The sequence below is a fragment of the Myiozetetes cayanensis genome, unplaced genomic scaffold (assembly GCF_022539395.1).
Source record: "Myiozetetes cayanensis isolate MyiCay16 unplaced genomic scaffold, myiCay2020 scf13, whole genome shotgun sequence".
In the NCBI taxonomy this organism is placed as follows: Eukaryota; Metazoa; Chordata; class Aves; order Passeriformes; family Tyrannidae; genus Myiozetetes; species Myiozetetes cayanensis.
In genome coordinates this window covers 13,230,434-13,247,168 of record NW_026086937.1, presented here as the reverse complement: position 1 = coordinate 13,247,168, position 16,735 = coordinate 13,230,434, and the positions used below count along the sequence as shown (strand labels likewise).

The following is a 16,735-nucleotide window of genomic DNA, read 5'->3' as shown; positions in this document are numbered from 1 at the left end:
TGTGAGGCTGCTCCTTCTTGGGACCTGAGCGGAGTGCAGGCTTTTAAGAAATGTCTGTTGTTATTAGCTTTATAATACATGTTCTCCTGTACCAGCTGTTGCAAGCAGCAGGAGGTCTCACTCACAGCCTAATTCTTCAGTCAGCTTTTAGGGTGGAGACTTTACTTCTGTAAGCTAGGTATTTGCGTTTGGGATGAGATCTCCCAAATTAGAACAACTTGTTTGCCTCCAGTGAGCGTGTTGGTTCAAGGACTAGTGTGCCCAGAAGAGGAAACAGATTGCTCCTGTTGCTTTACCAATGTCCTCAAATAGTTAACTGCGCTTACTGCTTGTCATGGTGGGGGATGACTGTGTTTTAAAGAAATATCAGGTTTCACAAGCCTGGCTGCCTGTGGTGGAGAGGAAAAGAGTCCTTGCACTGTGCTGTCTCATACCTCTCCTGCTAAAATATCAGAGGGACAAGTTCTGGTGAAGCTGCCTGGTTTTGGCAGCCACTTTCCTCCTACATCCTTGTTCTTCAGGTAAATCCCTCTTCAACTTGATTAGCTGTTCCCCTTTCCTCCCTGAAAAGTCATCATCATCCCTTGAAATTAAGGAAAAGACAGGAGGAGGGAATAAATGGATGTTAAGAAGTAGAAAACAATCAATTAAATAGTACATAGCGTGTAATTTTCCTTGGAAACTTACCATGAAATTGAGGAGCAGTTGAACAACTAGTAATTTAAATTGCATTTGAACACTGCTAATGAGTTGTTTGCATGGGAATTTTGGTCATTTCACAGCAGGTTGTTGTCTTTAGTACCCCTTTATTCAGTTAAAAAAAAAAAAATCTCATGATGAGGAAGGTGCTGTAGACAACTGGTCCAACTGTTCTTAGTAAAAGGTGTACCATGGAACTTTTGCCACACCTTGTTAGATTTGGAGCCATTTACATCCTTAGCATCAGTTCTTCCAGCGTTTAAATTCATGGTAATTTTGTGCTTTTTATCTAAAAAAGCTTGTTATTGCTAACAAGTAGGTAAATAACATTATCACTGTTGCACTCACAAACATGACAGAGTCAAGAGGGCTGAAGAAGCTCCTCCTGGCTCCTGGGACTGAGGTTTGCAGCTGTGGGACGGACCTAGGAATAAATCCTGTGGCTCAGTCCTTATCACCTCAAACAGATCATAACAGTGCTTTGGGATCTGATCCTGGCTTGCTCCATCTTAAAAGGAACAACAGAGAGGTGCTTATTTGCTGTGCCTGCAGGGTATTTGTATTTAATTTAATAGTCTTATTTTTCCAGTGTTTAATGCTCTCCTCCACCACTGTTTTACTTATAAAATGCCAACTATTTTCAGCAAAAGGCAATATCAACCTAATCATGTGCTATATTGCTGCTGAATGTGCTGGGAACAGACTCTATAGGAAGGCAAATGCAAGTTTCTTATCGCCTGTTGCTGAATGAACATCCCATTTTCAGAGCAGGGTTTTTGCAAATCCGTGGGCATGCTTAGCATATGGAAGGGGGTTCCAGTATCAAAACAAATCTGGCCTCCTGTTTCTGGATGTGTAGGTTGTTTCTTAGAAGATGGAACCTTTAAAATCTGTCCCTGCAAACATGGCTGTTATATCCTGCTATTTCTAGAGGTGTGAGGCAGCTGTCTGTACTGAGATAAGCTATAAAAAGGCAATATTTTCCCAAACCAGCTTTTTTAGCTATACCTGCCAGACATCTTGGCCAGAGGGAGTTCACTGGGAGTGTCACCACTGCTGCCCTTTTATGCATAGGGTGCTGAGCGATGTAAAAACTTCTGGGCAAGTCTTCAGGGTCAGTGTTAAACACCAGCTCTTCCACCTCTATCTGGTGAAACGCTGCTATGCAGGAAGGTGCATTCAGAGCAAAGGAAGGAGTGCTTACTGATTTGACATTCTTTTGTCATCTCCTGTTGTTTTCTAGGTGATTGCTTTGTCATTGTCTGTTCTTTATTTTCATTATGTCTTTCTTGTTGCTGACTCAGTGACCATCTCTAATCACAGGGGGTTTTGAATACCCCCCCTTCTCCATTGTTTACTTGAAGGCATTTGTGTTTGCTATGTAGTCTTGAGGGTAGCTGGTGAGTTCAGATGAAACCAATAACAAAAATTTTAATTTTTCCCAAGGGCTTGGATGAAGTTTCTCACGACATATCGGTGTTATCGCTTATGCTTCCTGACACGTGTGCTACCCACAGTGCTTTGTTAGTTATCAGCTAATTCTCCACCAAGATATGTGAGTGTCAGAAAGCTACATCAGATAATCTTGCAGAGGCTGTTAAGACTGTAGGGACAGAGAAGGACGTGGCTCTTGAGCATGTTCCCAGTGAAATATTTCTGAAAGCTGGGAGGGCACTGGGGATGGGTGTTTCAAAGTGACTGGAGTGATGTCCTCATGTAGGTGAGGAGCTAGTGTGTGTGGGGAGACAGGGGGTGAAATCCACGTGGTGTAGGAATGCAGGGGACAAGAGAGCAGCAACTGGAGGAGTTAGGAAACCCCACGCAAATTAGGTTCTCATGACACTGAAAGATAGTGCTTTATCTCAACCCAGTGAACTGTCTAGGAAGTACTTTTTTCTTGTTTGTTTGGGTTTTTTTTGTTTGTTTGTTGTTTTTGTGGGTTTGGTTTTTTTTGAATGAGCATTTTATCACACTGATTCCTGAGAAGTGCTGCACCTGCTATGCAAATCCCCTGTCACACATGGGCATTGTTGCCAAACAGTGAGCCAGCTGGATGCATTGGCTCTGACATGGGTAGAGGATTTTGCCTTTGCTGGTGGGGTGTTTTTATTCCTTGAAGCACGGGCTGCCTATTAGTCACCTCTTGATGCCCTGTCTGTAGTGGGTAATCTTGTATTTGTAACTTTTTTCCTTATCCCAGCTTTCCATTTCAGCAGCCTATTTCCTTCTTTTCCAGCTTCCTTTCAAAGGTGGGCACACACTCAGCGAGTGGAATTGGATGTAGATTTGATAATTGCTCCCCCAGAAAACAGGCATGAATGTATGCTTGTCCAAAACCCTACTGAAAACTGAATAGAACTGAGGCATGTGGGACTTGAAATCATCACAGTGAGTTATTTCTGGCTGTGGTCTGCCCCTGTGGTGCTCCTTCAAGCTCCTCTACATCTCAGGGTTTGAGCTGAGGGTGAGCAGGATTGGTAAAGGCCCTTTGTTTCCCCACTTCCCTTTCTGAACTTTTGTTTTGAAAAATTTGCTGATAAATTTAAGTGATAACCTTGTAACACAGATAAGGAAGTTAAAGTCATACAGGTAGAATAAATTTGCAGTGGAGAAAAGGCAAACACCAAGGGAGCCCACACTGAGCTACCTTGAAATGCTGGGAGATGGCTTGTTTATCATTTACTCACCCTATAAATGTATCCTGTGCTTTACAAGTAGGGAAGATGACAATCCTTGTCCTAAAGAGTTTGCAATCCAAGGCAGACAAATGTGCACTTGAGGGTTGGGGAAGGGTCAGCACGGGCATTGCTGGAGATCAAAGTCTAGATAAAGTAGATTGCTGGAAGAGAAGGGCTTCTGCAGTGGGAGTTGTGGGTGATGAAAAGGGTGTTTAAGGTGCTGGAGGAGTGGATAGACAGAGGCAGGTAAATTGGTATGGAAGGAGGTGAGAAGACCTGAAAGGAAGGAAGGTTGAAGAGGAGGGTAGAAAGTGAGAAAAGGAGTAGGAGGAAAAAAAAGAGCAGCAAGTCTGCTGTGGGAGGGGATGCTGTAGATGAGAGTTGAGATGACCTTAATGTCTCTTCGTTGTATGTTAAAAGCTATGCCATAACTCAGCTACCGCAATTAGTCATCTCCGTGTGTATGCAGTACCAGTTTCTTCCCTGAATGGAGTGTACTGGTCCTGGCTGGAGTCCAATGCTAGATCTCTTGACCAGGGGTGCTGGGTGGTTACATCCTGCCTGTATTGATGTATGTAGTATGGGTAGGTTTTGAATGCAGCAGCCTGCACTTTAGTGACATCTGATGGGATAAGGGTGGGATCAGTGGTTTATGTTGCAACAAACCCAATCCCCAGGTCTTTTTGTATTAACTTCCATGGAACTGAACTGGGAAAACTCACTGGTTGTCAGGTTCATATGTATGCAGCTTTCAGTTCCCTGAAAAGATCTTGGGCCTTCCGGAGCTTCCTTAGATGTTTTGTTTCATCCTTAAAGACTGAAGAAGTCAAGGAAGAATTTGCTGTCACCAACCTGATTTTCCTTTCTCTGATTTTTTTTTTTTTTTAAAGTGGTTATTCTTGATGTTTGGCATTTGTATGCTGGCAGGTGACTGTACACTGAAAAGTCCACAGGGTTCCTGAAGGAGCAGTAGTAGCTTCACCTAAACCCTTTCTTTCCACCTAAACCCTTTCTCTCAGTGTGATCTGCCTCCATCTTATCTTTTTCTGGGGCTCGTGTCTGATCCCCATCTATTTTTTGTGCCTCCTTTTACTGGTGATCCTTTTCAGATCTTCCTTCTGATTTGTCATTTCCTCTACAAAGTAGTCCCCCATCCTTCTAGTCCTTTCCTAATTGCCCATTAGTTAGACTCAAGTCTTTTGTGGCCAGTAAAAGGCGTGGGAACATGAAGGACATCTCCTCTGGAGCTCAGTCCATCTACTGTCATGGCATGCTATTCCAGCAGGAGAGAAACCTGAGTTTAGAACATCTGAAATAGCCCATTATCTCCACTCATTTCTTGCAGTCCATAATTTGGGGGGTGGGGAAGTGAGGGGAAGAGGAGGCAAGTCACTCTAAACATGACTCATCCCATAATAGATCAATACAAAATGTTCCGTTGCATTTTCATTGCCAAAAATTACTCCCGGCTGCCACCCCCCCTTCTGTGAGATGCTGCAGAGGTTTTCTTGCTAGGCCTAGTGGTGGTGTCTCTTGGTGCGTGTAGGTTGGTGCCTTGGCCAGCCCAGCAAAATGGTGTCTGAGTTTTGGTTCAGACCTCACTCACGTTCTGAGTGGGCTGAGGTTGAGTGTGGTGAATATGACCTGCTTTCTGAGGGGAAAGAGATTCCTGGCTGCTCTCAGGAGATTTCATGTTGCTCGAGGCATGGAGCATACCTGTTTGACAAGAGGAGTCACTCCCAGCCTCCCCCTTTGGGAGAGTTGCCAACACATGTGTAAAGTATAAGGCAATTTAAAGAGACATAGTAGAAAATATCATGGGATATCTGCCAGCAGCCCCTTTGGGCTGGTGCCACCGATCGCTCCCTTGGGCTGACAAGATGTTTCAGTGGTGTGCCCTTGCTGTTTGCAGTGATGGGGTGGAGATGGAGATGCTGGGCATTCTCTTGCCTACAAGTGTTTATAGAGTCCTGGGATTTTGAAGTATGTTTAGGGCAGTGATTCTGCTGTCTGTTTACTGACCAGTAAGGGTCGAAGCTTGCCCACAGCTGCACAGATGTTACCAGATGTATATAAATACTTGTATGTCTGCAACTATATGTACATATATGGTAAGGCAAAGATCTGATCCAAGGTTCCTGATTCCGTTTGTCCTGTCCTTCCTCCTGGCATCTTTGGGAGCAGTTTTGTGGACAGTCCTACTGTAGCAGTTAGCCATGATTGTATTGGTGCAAAGGAGAATGCTTTTCACTGGGGCCATTTCCACCAGGTGGGACCCATCTGTGGCTCTCACTGGAATGGCAAGCGCCCCGTATGCCTGTGAATGGGATGGGGAGGGGAGTATCACTAGCCTGACCTCAGCAGCCTCTTTAAAAGGCTGCAAAGGATTTGCAGTTACATCACATCTTCCACCCGCCACAAGGCCTTGATCTGCTCGTAAACTTGCAACACTGCTTTAATAAACCCCACCACTAACAGGGTTTTGTTGGGAGAAACTCAACCTGTGAGGGAGGTGGCCGAGTTCATGAGCATGTGCTCCTGACAGTGTTAGTACAAACAACACCAATGGCATCTTCTGCTTCATCCTGCACTGGGAGAAGGTCCTGCGAGGAGTTGGGCTGTGTGGGGTTCTGCACTGTGGTGTTCCACGAGGCCAGGGACAGGACCCAGGAAGTTCAGCAGTCCCTGGTGAGCTGTGTAAGTAGCTGCTGCTCTGCTTTGGAGCTGCTGTCACAGAAACTGAACGTTACAGGATCCAGGGCACACACACAAATGTGTTTACAGAGCAAATAAAGGCGGGAGAGAAAAAAGGAAAAGCCTCAGAGTGGCTTTAGGTGTTTTTTAAGTGGCAAAGCTGAGAAATTCCTGAGCATATGCAATTAATGTCTGTTTAAACAGAAACTTCTTTAATAGCTGAAATATCAGCTCCTACAAAAGAGCTTTCCTGGTGGGTCTTTTTCATCTCTAACCGCCTGCCCTGCCGGGGTGTGTGGGGGGATGTCTCTGAAGGTGCTGGGCTTGGTGTTTTCGGTTAGGCTTGTTAGGTGTTTGCAAAGGGCGATGCCTTCCTTCATTCCTGGCTTGCTTCCACATCTCTGATTGTGTAGAGGTAAAAGTGGTAAATTCTTACGAGAACTTGCCATTTGGGTCACAAGGGTCCCATGCCTGATGTTGTTTGTTTTGGTGGTACGTCATTTGGCACCATCATGTGTGTACATGGGTGTATATATATGTTTAAGTACATCTTATAAGTATATACAGCAGTTGAGAGGGGCAGGTACAGCACACTGGCATTTCTCAGGGCTTTGAACAAGATACAAGGATGTTGTTATTTACTCAAATTCTGGGGGAATACCGTGCAGAATGAGCTAAAGGGCTTCTCTCCCATTGGAGCTGTGCATGCTGTGTCTGTGAGCAGGCTGTTCTCTGAGCAGCAGTTCTGGTAAAAGCCTGTGAAGGTGTCAGAGTAAAACCTCTGTGGAATGGGGTACATGGTGGAGGCAGAGCAGGGTGGTAGCAGAATCTTTTCAGGCTTGACCTGCCCATTAAAACTTCACAGGGTCTTACTGGCTGTATGGATGTCAAAGCAGCAGCCTGCTGTGGAATGATGCTGTTTGTGTGTATTTAATTTGATTAAAAAAAAGACATGAGGATGTTTTGAACAGCCTTGTTGAGCATTGCTGTTGCCCTCCTCATTAGCTACAGCAGTGACCTGGGGCTTTCTGCTTGTGCTGGAACTTGCAAAGGTATGTTTTTTTCCCCTTTTCTTTTTATCTTTTCCTTTTAAAAGCACCATTGAAGTGCCTCTGTCGTGCTTCAGTAGCAGTTGCTTCACCCTGTACTGTTGTCCACACGCTCATTGGAGGCTCCTTTGTTATTTTGACATGGAGCTAGCTGTGAGGAGTGGTCTGCAGGACCGACTTCAGTGGGGCTGTACCTCACCCAAGCTCGGTGGTGCACGGGGCCCAGCTCACAGCAGGTGTGAATGGCAAAGTGGGGTACCTCACAGCCTGTTTTGTCAAGGCTGTTCTTCTCTGAATGTAAAGAAACCATGTTGAACTCCTTGCATTTTATGAGGCTTTGAAAGCTTGACATGGACATGATGTTCCTTCCTGAGTCGTAGCTGTTGGATTTTCTCGGTGCAGTTCTTTTGTTGCTTCTGAGTGCTGGAAATGATGTGGTTCAAACATTTCAGAGTTTGCTCAAGCTACATTCTCCTGGTAATATTGCTTTTTCCCTAGAAAAAACAGGTGGGGATGTTTAATTCCTTTCTCCCTGCTTTCCTTTCTCCCCCCCCAACCTTGACACTGTCCTGCTGTTGTGGATCATTTGTGTCATGCACCAGTATAGCATATGTCCCTTGAGAACACAGCAGTCATTGCTGATTTGTCTCAAATCATTGTCATTGCAGTCTTGAATACCCACATGAAGCAGGTGGAGCTGATACAATCACTTCCAATGCACTGACAGCAGCTGGGTCAGAGCCTTTCTCACTGTTTCCTGCCAGAGGAGAAAATAAAGCACACGTGAAGGCAAAACACACAAGTTTTCCCGTTTGTCTCTCCTCCCCGGCCCCCAAGTCATGGTTTCCGCAACAAAAAAGAACTCTCAGCCAATTGGTTTCACAGAAGAGGCTGAATTTCCTAGAGTCAACGTTTCCATGTCTGAAAAAGTTTTAAAAAAATAAAACAACAACAAAAAAGAGACAGGCAGAGGCTGCATGTGGTCTGGCAGGCAGCCAGGCAAGGAGTGCTCTTTGGGGTTATTATTAGGCAGATAACTGTATCAAGAGCTTAAACATCACCCTGGGTCTGACGGCTGTGGTGCTCTGTGTGAAATGCTGATGCACGTTTCATACTTGTGAGAGAATATATTGTACTACCTGAAACCACTTCTTAAAAACATTTTTATTTTTCCTTTTCCCTTACACTAACTTGGGTGCCAGTAGAGCTCCTGGGAAATGCTTCATGGGGAGCTATTGCTGGTTTAGGCCTTGCAAATGCTTTTCCTACTAGCAGGTCTGAGTTCCTACCTCAGATAGGAAACATGCCTAGACTTTGTATGTGTCAGACTGAGGTGTCCCTGAGTGAACTGGACTGCCTTGAAGATCTTCTAACCCCTTCTCAGGACCTGTCTCAGCTAAGAGGAAGTTTTGAGGCCTATGGGTTCTGAAAGTTGTATGTGTACAGAGGGGTGCGGGGAGACCCTGTCACCCACACTGCAGTGCCCTGTAGCAGAGGGGACACATGGGGTAGTGGAGGGACAGGCTTTTGATGATCTTTGAGAATTGAGGTAGAGCACGTAACACACTGGAGGAGCAGAAGTTGATGGAGAGCTGCACAGGGCAGGATGACAGGGCAGAGCTTCTGGCTGGGAAGTTTCTTCTCAAGTACTCAAGACCAGCAGAAGAATGTCTGTTTGTAATGCTGCTAGATACCATGTATCTGTCTGTGTTCCCATCTATAGACGGTATGTGCAAGGCTATATATAAATGCTATGATGGCTGGTATTTTGGCTGATACACTCACAGTTTTGTGCCACACTGAGAGATTTAAAAATATCCCTCCGTTCCAGGAACATCTATACTGTGGCAGATGTCATCTGGTGTGGGGAGTGGCTTCTGAAAAGGGAGCACAACATTATTACTATGAGCCTTAGTAGTCTATTAGAATATTTATTGCTTCAATGCCACCATAAGACATGTGAGGTGTGTTATTTCTGCCTGTCAGAGTTTTTTCACACATGCAGGCAGGCAGCATCTGTCATTCCTCCCTGCGAGTCACTAGCTTTCATTCTCAATGAACTTTCTTTCCAGCTGGAAGGAAGGCAAAATAAAGGCATCAGAGCTGATGAGAAAGGAATTCATCAACTTTTTTTTTTTGCCTTGGAGTTGTGCTTCTGAGGGGCTGTCTTGAATTTGGGTCCTTCTTGGCCAAGACACAGTCACCTCATGCTTGCTGTTGTTTTGTTTCAAGGCGAGTCTGTCGACCTGTTGTGTCAGGCCCTGCGGAAACCTGGTATGAGTCAGAGCTGTCTCTGTTGCACGAGACAAAGAGTAGGATAGGAAACAAGTGAGAAATGACTTGCTCAAGACTTTCTTTAGGGACTAGCTCTCAAGTTCCCCAGGCCTCAATTCATCAACTGAGGACCTGGCAGCACTGCCTCATCCCTGAGACCTGTCAGAGTGTGAGCAAGTCCTATTTTTGTGTTTCCTCACAAAACTGTGGTGTTTTTGTGGTGGCTGTGAAGCACTGGCTGTGCTAGCCATGTTGTGGAAGTGCTCAGAGGGTGAATGCTGGCATCACCAGCAAACTCTGCTTGTACCTGCAGGGGTAATTCTCCATTGCTCATGCTTAGGACTGGGATTGGGTGGAGTCTTTAACTGGAAGGGCTGGAGAACGTGTTAAGGTTTGTCGCTCTATTGTAGAGAGTTTCTGGACCTGTAGAGAAAATAAGGTAGTAAAAAAAGGCAACAGAAATGCGAGAAGTCACACCTGAACCTTGACCTGGGTTTTGAGTTACCCTCAAGGTATCAGTGCTCTGTTCAAACCTTACTTTGGGAGCTGGCATGGGATGCTTGTCCTGTAACCAAAAGCAGGGGAGCCAAAACTTTCCCTTCTGTGTTGGGTGAGGATGGAGACTTTGGATGTGGGCTCATTGCCCATGTTCATTGGTGAGGGGAGAAAATGATCAGTGGAGCAGCAAAGGTGTGTAAAGTGGAATTAGAAACTTCACGTGAAGATTGGCCAAGTAGGAAGAATCCCTGTGGTGCTTATTACTTGACTGAGCCCATCAGGTATGTCATGTTCCCTGCTCAGTTTGCCTGTGGCTTGGTAGGGTGTTGTCAACACTGGCCAGACATCCTTGTCTGCCAGCTCTTTGCAGAGTTGTGGTGTTATTCAGGGAGTATTTGCTGTAGGGTGGAGGTAGCCTGGAGCTCCACAGAACTGGCCTTGTGAGTCACCATTGCCATGACACTTGTGCCTTGGCAGGTGTTGAATGGCCAGAGAGTTTCTGATTCCTGGTCAAGAGCAACCCAAGAGCAGAAGAGTATTTTGGGTTTACACCTGTTGGAGACATAAGGGGCTGTTGGGTCTGGACCAAGGTAGAACCTCAAGCTTTTTTATCACTTTAATGATGGACTGAACAATGTCAGAAGCAGAGGGATGTTTGTAGGGTGTTTGCATCCATCCCACAGTTCTGGCCCAGACCCACTCACTCACTCATGTCAGGCCAATGTACACAAATGATAATTCAACTGAGAATAAGCTTGGTACCTCCTTCTAACCTGGAGATGGAATTTCAGTGTTTTCCTGACAGGAGAGGTGTGGCAGGGACACGGCTTGGGGCTGTGTTATCCCTGCTGTAGCTGGGGAATGGGCCCTACAGCAGTGACACTGGGTCAGATCAGACAGTGTCCATCCAGCCTAGGGTCCACCTCCTCCCATGACCAGCAACAGATGCCAAGGGAAGGCTCTCATCTTCCCCACATGGCTGGCAGAGAGGGATGACTGCAGTGAGCCCTGACCTTGCTCACCGCCCTTCCACCTGTGGCCTTGCAAAAACCCCGAGCATCTGTGGTGTGGCCCGACTGGCAGATGAAACACAAAATACATAGAAAGCTTTGGTGGTGTGGGCGTGTGTTGGGAGAGCAGAGAGGAGGGGGGTGGAAAAGTATCTCCGGTGTCGCCTCACTGGGTGCCAGGAAGTGGCCCAGCACTGGGATGAAAGATGAGGAGGGTCTGGCCGCGGTGGGGTCGGGGGAGCCGGCAGCCCCGGCGTGGCGGCACATTCTGTACATTCTGCAGCCCTGCAGCATGTGGGGCCATCAGCAGCCTTCGGTTGTGCTGCCAGGCATCCAGCCCAGCTGGTATTTTGTTATCCTCATACCCGCTAAGTCTCTCTTTTTACCCTTTTATTTATCCCCCCCCTTCATTTAACTGAGGTGCACTTGTTTATCCATTGGGCTCTACAGCCTATAAACAGAATGTTTCTCTGTTTCCTTTCAGCCCAGTAACACTAAACTGCTTTGGGTGCAGATAACGCTTTTGGAACCCCTCTCCTGGATGAATGAGCCCTGTGTGGGTCATAGCCAGCTCCAGATGAGACAGCACATGCCTGTATGTATATGCATATGTATCCAATAGGGATGTGGTATGAGTTGGCCACAGTGAACAAATTCACATGTCTGTAAAGGAAGTAAGTGCATGTTTTAGGCAGGGTGGCTGAAACAAGACACCAATTTAAACCGGATCCTGAATATACAATTTGTAAAAACAAGCTATTGTATAAAACCCTAACCCTGTGAAACCTTTTGGGGGAAAAATTCTGCAGTTTATTTTGTTTAAATGTCGCTTCCTAAAGATTTTCTCACTATGCCAGAGTCCTGGATACTGAGACGATGAAGCAGAGCATGTGGAAAGGCATTGCATTAAGTAGTGCTTTTAATGTAGTGGTATTTTGAATGGGGGAAAAAAAATCAGAAAAGTACTAACACTGTATTTCAATAAGTTTTCTCCCTTCAGTGTTCAGGCTGTGAGAAAGCAATGAGGATAAAGGTCACTCTTCTGAAGCACTTTTTGATCTGGGACCTTACAATCACAAATACTAATAATAAGCAAAATGGAGTGTTGAGATATTCAGGGTCTTAGCCTTAATGTTCAAGATGTTCAGTGATTTCTACTGATTGTGATCTTGTTGTAAGCTCTGAGATATATAAAGTCTTTTATAGCCTCTGCTCCCTTAAATCTCTTAATTTCCTTTAATATTGAGTCTTCCATTTAAAATAAACTTAAGTTTCTCGGCCTTGTGGCTGTTTAGGAAAGTTTTGGAAAAAAGACTCTCTTTTCCCAAACAGGAGGCTTTAAAAACACAGATTTTTATTGGACTGGTTTTTAAGCTACCAGCTCTGGGGCTGGACTGATGACTTCTGAACGCTTGAAGATGCAAAGCAGATCTCTAAAAAAGAAGTGAACAATGTCTAGTTTTTCTTAGGTCAATGTGCCCTTAGTTCAAGGTAATTGTCAGTGAGAGCTCACGTAGTTGTAAAAGTTCTAAGCTTCTACCCACCACTTAAACCAGGTTGTCAGATCAACACGTCTCGTTTACAGAGATGTGCTCTGGATCTGTTACTGAGACGTGGTTCAGAATAGCTATTGAGGAACAAGTTGTTCTGCCACAGCTCTTCTGTGAGCACTTTGTGTGCATGCAGCTTCATTCCAAAATGAACATGCCTTTTTTTGACTAAGTTCAGGCTATTTTGGAAGGGGGAGCAAGCTAAAACATGGAGGGAAAAAAAGCTCTGTTCCTCCAGAAATAAAGTGATTTGCATGGGGCATATTTTCTGTCAGTTTTCTGAAGTTGCTACCTACCTGGGTGGATAGATCTCAAGCCATGTGACTGGCCCTGAGATTTTTGCAATTCATTTTATGGTAGCAGAGAGTCCTTTGGAGATCAGCTGTTTTCTATAAAAAGCTGGATGATGCTGATTTTAATAGGGGGGTCATGCTTGGCACATGGTCCTTTTGTATGAGCAGGCTGGGTGAGTGATGGGGCACGCCGGCACTGGTTGCATAAGGGTTTGACACAAATGAATTGGGTGATGAATCTGAAGTTCCACCTGCCATACAGATGCCATTTAAATAAAGATGTCCCCCTGATCGCAAAAGCATTTACCCATCACAAGGGCTGGCAGTGCTGGGTAATATTTAAGCTGTTTTGCTTAGCTCATGGAAAATAGGAGTAGATTTCAGTGTTGCCTTTCTGGGTGGGCAGTGTGACATTGCCAGCGGTCATGGGCCTCTTGGACAGTGAGAAACCCTCGGGGAGCTGGTGGCTGGCGGAGCAGGTGGCGCTGGAGCTGATGATCTCCAGCAGAAACCTGGGCTTGTGAAGCAGACTGTCCCTAGAGACTGCTGGGACAGTGGGGAATGTTGAGATTGTTTTGCTTTCCCACAGTGCTGTGTAACCCCTCCTGCCACCCCTTTAGTGTGGTGTTACTGAGGTGCTCTTACTTCTTTGGTAACATGTTCACATCCCCTCATCTCATGTTTCTCAGGAGAAAGTGGATCCAAATGGTGCAAGATCTGTAACTGGGCAGGTTGCCGGCTCACGTGTTGGCATTCAGATCAGAGGGATCGGTTGCATCAGTGGCAGAGCTTCCTCTTCCCTCTGCCACACCTGGGAACTGCAACAGGGCTTGTCGCTCACCTCACACAAATAGTGTGGCACCTCCAAAGTGATCCCAACCTTTTTTTTCCCTCTTTTGGAAAGAGGCAGAGCAGGACTGAAGGGGAGGGCTAAAGCTGGACCTGTTGGTGGGCACTTAAAATACTGATGTATGCTGTAGGAGAGGAAACAGTGTCTCTTTAGAAACTTCTGTGATCAGGAGGAGAGCTCCTGAAGAGGGAGGAAAACAAAAAGTATTGCGTCTGTGTGTATGAGGTGAATGTTAGAACAACACCTTCACTTCTCCCTGACAGAAGTCACTCTGGATATAAGTTGGTTCTCCTCCCTGTTGTCCCTGTATCCAAGCAGTTGCTGGTTGTCCTGGCTGTCTTTTGAAGTGGTCTCTGTGGTTAAAGCTGCTTCATGCATCAAAATCAAGAGCTGTGGGGTTTCCCTCTTTTTTATCACGTAGAGAAGTTCACCTTCCCCACTGCTCACCTTGGTGCTCTCATCTGACAGGACCAAGCAGTGTGTGGTTTGTGCTCGAGCAGGAAGATGAACTGGGCTGAAAATCATAACTATTGTCATTAACATGCCTGGAAAAGGACAAAAATTGCCTTTGTCTTGTGTAAAACATTTTCTGATGCTCCAGGAGGCTGAGGAGGGGATGAGGCACAATCTTCAACCTTTGTTGGCTTTGTGGCTGAATTTTGTTCTCAACACAAGGAACTTGTTAGATTAAAAACTTCAGTTCTAAACCTTGCACTTCTGATTTCTGTGTATTAGCCTGGAGCAGCTTTAGAAGATTTGTCTGGTGTATGTTCGTGATGCCTGAGTTGCTCTGCCCCTTGGGGCATTTAATAGCAGGAAGGACATGGTGTCAAATGTGAAAAAGCTTGGTAAAATACAAAAGAGAACAACTGTTTCTAATGCATTCAGCAATGCTGATTGACAAGAGGTAGAAAAGAGAGGATGTATAGGCTAGTCATCTGAGTAGGTAGTTTCACTGCATTATTGAAACATTTTGGTGAAGGAAATATATTTGAGTAGTGCTGCTGCATAAGAGAGTAAAGGCAGTGTTGCTTCTAACCAGAGGAGAAAGATGAACTGATTGGCTTCCTTTCTCCTCCACCCTCTTGTTAACATTTAAAGTGGAAAAAGTCATCTAGTTTGAAAAATGTCATTTGGTTAAAGAAAAAAAGCAACCAACCAAAAACTCAAAGCAAGCATTTAGTACATTGTGTAGTGGGTGGGATTGTGGTACCTGCAGAAAAACAATGCTTGAGAGCTGGAGTGGCACAGGAAGGAGTGGAGGTGAGAAATGTGCTAGGGCTGTATGTGGCACAGTCAGTGGTTCTGCTATGGAAACAATGTAAATGTTTCCTCCTCCCAAAACTGAGATGTCCTGATTCTGTCCACTGGTTATAAGTATATAAGAGAGTTATAAATATAACCCTCTTTATTATTTTAATATTTATAAATTTACTTATATTTATTATAGATGATATATATTATATAATTTATATTTATTATATTTATAAATATAAATATGACTCTCTTATATTATATATTTATATAATAATATAAATATAACCCTAGGAAATAATACAAGCTAATGTGAGCAGAAGATTAATTTGGAGTCTGAAAGAAGGGCTGTGCAAGTCTTAGAATCTTTGAATGGTTTAGAAGAAATATTAAAGACTGTCTGGTTCCAACACCCCTGTCATGGGCAGGGACACCTTCCACTGGACCAGGCTGCTCAGAGCCTGATCCACCTGGGCATAGACACTTCCAGGAGTGGTGGAAGCCTTGTCGAAGTGCTTCCAACCGTCACTGGTGGAGCAGAGGTTGTTGCTGTGCAGGGTTCTAAACTAGTTCTTGGGTGGAAAATGCTAAATGTTTTTGCGTGGGGGAAAAATTCAGAAGGATACCCTGCCTTCCATAAAACCCTCAGGCCTCTCCAGAATCTGAACTTTCAAACTTTCTATTTCTTCTTTAGTTTAAGAAAAATACTGCATTACAAAGCTCCATCCTCTTCAAAACACCACTATATTGACTAAAAATCATGTCCAAGTGTTATTTCTTGGTGGTGGGAGTTCTTCCTGAGAATAAATTGATAGTAGACCTCCAGGTGCTACCTGGAGCTCATACGCTCTCTGCTCTCCACATCATCGTGTGGTTTATTGGGAAGAGATATGTAAAGTTTCTTGAGGATTTTTTTTTTTTATGCTGGTGGATGCTGTGTAATCTGTATTTTAATGTAATTCCCTTGGTCAGTTGTGGCTCTTGTCTGTTTTTTCTGTACTTTGGGACTCTAACAGTGTACAGCCTGCCTTGTTTACCCTCCTTCTCTCAGCAGCATGACTGTGTAATTCTGTCTGGTTGATAATCTCTGGCTTCAAGCTCTTTATGCTTTCCTGCTGATTTAAGGTATCTCCTCCTCCTCCCTTCCTGATTTCCTCATTGTCTGCACCCTGCAGACATGCTCCTAAGGTCCTGGGTGTGGGTTATGAGTTCCTGAGAAAATCTGTGGGTAATAGTTAACATGTTGTAACACTGAGCTCCCCCCCCCCCACTACTCTTCCCTCCCTGGGGCGAACTGGTGACAGTTCCCTTGTGAGCTTGTCCTGCCTGTCCCAAAAAGAAGATATCCTTGATTGGGTTCTCTGTCTTCTTTTGTTTTCTTTTGGCTCCTCTTTGTGAGAGTACATAATGCACAAACTGCAAATAAGAGGTGGAATTGCAAGACAAGGAGCTGACCTGTAAGTCCCTGTTGATCTGGTTACATCCCTGCTCAGCAAGAAAACAGCTTCTTATTTAAAAGAAGATGAAAGTGAGTTATTCTGACTCAAACTGGTGCAAGGATAAAACTACTCTGTGCGAACAGATTCAGACTGGGGTCTGTTTTGAGCTTCAGAGCAAACTTGAACCCAGATATCCACGGTCAATGTGCCTGATCTGTGCTCACCTTTTCTACCTACTTCCTCCTGACCTGAGCAGGCTGTGTGTTGAGAAGAAAAACATCCCTCCAAAAAGTCTTACATAACCAACACAGTCTGGAACAAAACGTTACTCTGGCTGAAGAGCTCTTGCTCTGGCAGGAGGCAGACCTGAAGGTCATCCTGGCTACTGTAAAGCATGAGTTTCATGAGTTGGACCTGAGGATGGCAAGGAAGGGACAAGTGAGTTTT

The 16,735-nt window shown here is 45.0% G+C and overlaps 1 protein-coding gene across 11 annotated transcripts in view; it reads left to right on the top strand.

Annotated features, from left to right (window-relative positions):
- The window catches only part of LPP (LIM domain containing preferred translocation partner in lipoma), a 333,675-nt gene that overhangs the window by 28,966 nt on the left and 287,974 nt on the right, over positions 1 to 16,735 (top strand). For 4 of the 11 annotated variants that reach the window (XM_050308807.1, XM_050308808.1, XM_050308806.1 and 1 more), the window contains one exon: positions 11,387 to 11,497. The exons of the other annotated variants lie outside the window; for them this stretch is intronic. The gene's annotated coding sequence lies outside the window, so the exon portion shown is untranslated. The remainder of the gene's footprint in view (positions 1 to 11,386; positions 11,498 to 16,735) is intronic. 11 annotated transcript variants of the gene reach the window in all.